Below are 4,091 nucleotides of genomic sequence, written 5' to 3'. Positions count from 1 at the left end.
CTCGAAGCCCTTCGTTTGTTCGAGGCCTTTTCCTGTATCAAGTGACACTTCCTCGATGTTAAAATCCACCCTCACCGCTCCTTTGGGGCGTTCCAACAGCCTTGTCTACGCTGGTGTCGGCTGGCTGTGCTTCCGGGAGAAGCAGGACCTGCAGAATGAGCTCACCTTCACCGTCGACTACCTGGGCGGGTCGCAATCGTCCTGGTAAGTGTTGACAAGGTTGGAAGGGGCTTTTGAACGGGTATATATGCGGGTGGAATGGGGGAAAGCGGACGAAGCCTTGGGCGTGGGGTATGTGAAACCTGGTCCTGAGTTTGAAGACTGCCGTTTTGCATGTCCACGCGTATGCACATGTCTAACCTTGTCAGTGTCAAGATTCCTCCTTCCGTCGGCAATATTTGAAGCGCTCTCCTCTGCATCTACACATCCATGCTCACAGCACGCTCAATTTCTCGCGTGGAGCTTCCCAGCTGGTGGGACAGTACTAGTGAGTACCGGGAGTGGGGGTCGTTTTGCTTAAGGGATCTTGCTTTGGGATGATCCATATCGTCATCGAGCCTACCCCTTTCTGTTCACAATGCTCATCGCATCCTCCTGCATATGTACTTCTTACCGTCGTGCTGTTCTGGTTTACTATTGGGGGGCATAGGTGCGGTGTGTATTTTTGCGATCGAGGCTAATAATATATCAGACGTCCTGCATGAGTGACCGAGTAGTAGTACAGTTGTAGTTCAAGCACCATGCGCCATAACCAAATTGTTGACCTTTTTCCTGGGATCTTCTTCCCGTTACTTCCTCGCAGCAACTTCCTCCGCTTGGGGCGAGAGGGCTACCGGGAGGTGATGGCGAACGCCATGGAGAACGCCCGTTACCTGCGCAAGATGCTGCTGGCCACGGGCAAGGTGGGTGTCTACTTGATGAGAGAGGGAAGGAAAAAACATCTGACGACGGGATAAAGGAAGGGATGGCAATAAGGCTAAAGGCAGGGGCTGGACTTGGAGCGCTTCGCCCTGCGCCCGATTCGCTGGCTGTCTCTTCTGCCTCGTTTGGCTTTAGTTAATTGTCGACCCCCAACAAGTATGGAGGCCTGCGCAGTTCTCTTATCCTGCATGTCAACTTCAGCACTCACCTACTTCCCTGTCTCCGCCCCTCTGATATCCAGATCGACATTGTCGATACGCAGGACATGCCCTTGGTGGCGTTCAAGCTTAAACCGGACTTGGGAATCCTCTACACGGTCTTTGAGATCCAGGATAAGCTTCGGGAGCGCGGGTAGGGCGCATCATGGGAGGAAAAAAGGGAATGGACAGGAGGAAGGGAAGAAGGGTGGGTTATGTGGCAAATAAGACGTTCACACATTTTGTCACGGCACAGGTGGATCGTGCCTGCTTATCGGTGCCCAAAGGGTGCAGAGAAACTCTGCATCATGCGTGTGGTACGTCAAGGGGAGGAATGCGGGGAGAGTGGGAGGAAGAAGGGAGAGTGGTCGCTTGGCACCTGGATCAAGAGGGAAAGATTGAGGGGGCAGGAGATGGTATGAGAGGTACGAGTGGTTGACCGCACGACTTAGTATGACCGAGTCTGCCTGTGTTTCTACAGGTCGTGAAAGAGAATTTCTCCCGGGATCTGGCTGAGCTCCTGGTCGAGGACTTTATGAAGGCTATGGACTACTTGGACAAGGACCACAGGGAGCAGCAGGTGGGTAGAGGGGTAGCTGGCACAGTCACGGAGGGGAGGGGAGGAGGGAAGGAAGAATATATGGAAGGGATCGCGTCCTTGACGTGAGAGGGGATGCTTTGGCGACTGTCTTGATATGCGAAGCTGCCTCCACAAGGGTGTGTGTGGTGCGCTTGCGTTCGCTTGGTCTTGATCAGCATTCAATGATGCAAGAATCAGAACGGCGGGGGGCTCTACCTGATTCGGATCGGCTTCCTTTTCCTCTTCCTTTCCTTGGTCCTGCTTGCAGGAACTCATTCTCAAAGCGCAAAAAATGGCGGAGGCGAAGGCGGTGATGATGTCGCACATCGATGGGGTGCTGAAAGAGCGGGCGCAGAGGGCGCACCACATTGCTCATGACGACACCCACCGTAAGGCTGAAAAGGGAACGAAAGGCATTTGTTGAGAGGACAAGATGTGTTGGAGACGAGGGGCTCTGGCTGAGAGGGAGGAAGGGCGGCTTTGTCACGTGCGTGCCGGGTAACGAAATGCACTTCCTGTGAAGGAGGAAGAGGGAGGGTTCGCGAACAAATGTTGGGGTAACGATATAATGAAATTGGGGGATCTGGGCCACCTGTCACGGGTGGATGACGAGGACCAAGGGCTGGAAAGAGCCGCAATGTTGGCGAAAGAAGGTGGGCGTAGATGGTGTACGACCATGTGGGAGGGGTACCTTCCTAGTACGCTGCATCTGAAATCCGTGGGGAGGGTGCCCATGACGAGAGGCAACCTGAGCGCACGAAGAAATAAATGGATTGGAAAGGTCCATGGAGAGGTTCCTTGAACCTTTCTGTGGTAGAGATGGCGGGTATTTTGGAGGCCTGAGCCGATGGGCAGGGTTACACGTTGGAACGCTGGTGTGGTTGAGAATCGGGTAGGAATTCTGACGTCGCGTCGCATACCATCTAAGAAGAGAAGATCCATTCACAAATTATGCTTTCTTGCTTCTTTTCCCCGTCATGTGCGTTTTAATCATAAACCTGACGCCCTGCAAGTGTCGACTGTGCATCGAAGATACCATCCCTGTACTCACACCAAGTTCGCGAGCGCATTTGCCGACGGAAAACTTCTTTCCAACCAGCTTCACCTTCGTTTTTTCCGCATTTTCCGTTTTATCATGTACAAACGATTGCTCCGCACCACCATTCAGAATTCACTTCGGAACTTCCGATCTACTCTTATGACATTTGCGAGGCTGGGCCCCTCTCTCCGTCCAGTTCTGATCAAGCCTCTGCGCTCGAGGATGGCCAGCAAACATCCACGGGAGGGTGTCACTAAAATTTTCATCGAAACCTCTCGCGCGTCACTCCCCCACAGATGACGCCCTGCACTCGGTCGACAACATAGAAGACCTCCTCTCGTATAATTTCCATGTTTTGGCGAATAAGCCCGATTTCACCTCTCTGTACATCCTCGCCTCCTCTGGACCCGACCTATCGACGCGCTGGCAGCAATATGGAGCTCCATGACAGCCAAAGCCGACGTAGGAAGCCACGCCAACGGCATCATAGACGTCGAGCGCAGGAAAAAAGGTTCGATGGCTCTCTATCTACGACCGTTGAATCCAACAAGCTAGGGAAGAACCCCACATATCGACAATGGTACCTCTCCGACTGCCTCCTCTATGTACACACCTTCGCACTCCCACGCAGTAACGGCGCATGTGAACGGCAACAGTACTTCGTAAGCAGACATAGGACCATCTACAACTTTTCCATTCAAGCGATGAGTCCGTCCTACTGCAGGTGCCGGCAATCTCCTTCGTCCAACCTCTCCCAGCGCACGGCCTCCAATAACCACAGCCGCCCCAAGTTGCAATGTCGCTTTCAATTTCTAACTACAGTTGCCGGAACAGAACCCTCTTCGATGAAACATTACGTACAGGTCCCCAGATAAACATTAACAAGGCATTAATTAAAAAACGAAAAAGAAAAATCGCTGTTCTCCCCCCTATATTAACAGCATTGAAGCGTGTATACATGTATACATACTCACAAGCCTTCGCAGGTCTCAGGACGAGGGTAAAAGTGGACCGTGAAAGGCGCCCAGGAACGCCGATACCTCAAATGCGTTCCACCTCGTCCATGCGCGCAGAGGGGCACTCCTTCTCACTTTCCCCTTCCACCACCACAAAGGATTCCCCGCCTGTGAGAGGGATTGGGCGAACGACGGATCAATGACGTGCCTCCTTCCTCCCCCTCCCTCCTTCCTTCCTTTATTTCTACTCACCAAAGCCGCCCCACTTCATAACCTTGCCCAGGACCCCACCGAGCACAGGCCCTCGGAGCCCGCCCTCCCCCCCTTCCTCCTTCCCTCCCTCGGCCGCTTCCTCCTCCTCTTTCTGCTGGAGCGCTAGTGCATGGCCGACAGCAAGG

At 53.4% G+C, this 4,091-nt stretch overlaps 1 protein-coding gene across 1 annotated transcript in view; it reads left to right on the top strand.

Moving 5' to 3' along the window:
- The window catches only part of NDH (NADH dehydrogenase), a gene marked incomplete at both ends in the record, with an annotated part of 7,533 nt that overhangs the window by 1,334 nt on the left and 2,108 nt on the right, over nucleotides 1-4,091 (top strand). The gene's annotated exons all lie outside the window — the stretch shown is intronic.

This window comes from Nannochloropsis gaditana (genome assembly GCF_000240725.1).
Source record: "Nannochloropsis gaditana CCMP526 unplaced genomic scaffold scaffold602, whole genome shotgun sequence".
NCBI lineage: Eukaryota > Eustigmatophyceae > Eustigmatales > Monodopsidaceae > Microchloropsis > Microchloropsis gaditana.
The sequence above is the reverse complement of the archived record's forward strand: the minus strand, read 5'-3'. Positions and strand labels throughout refer to the sequence as shown.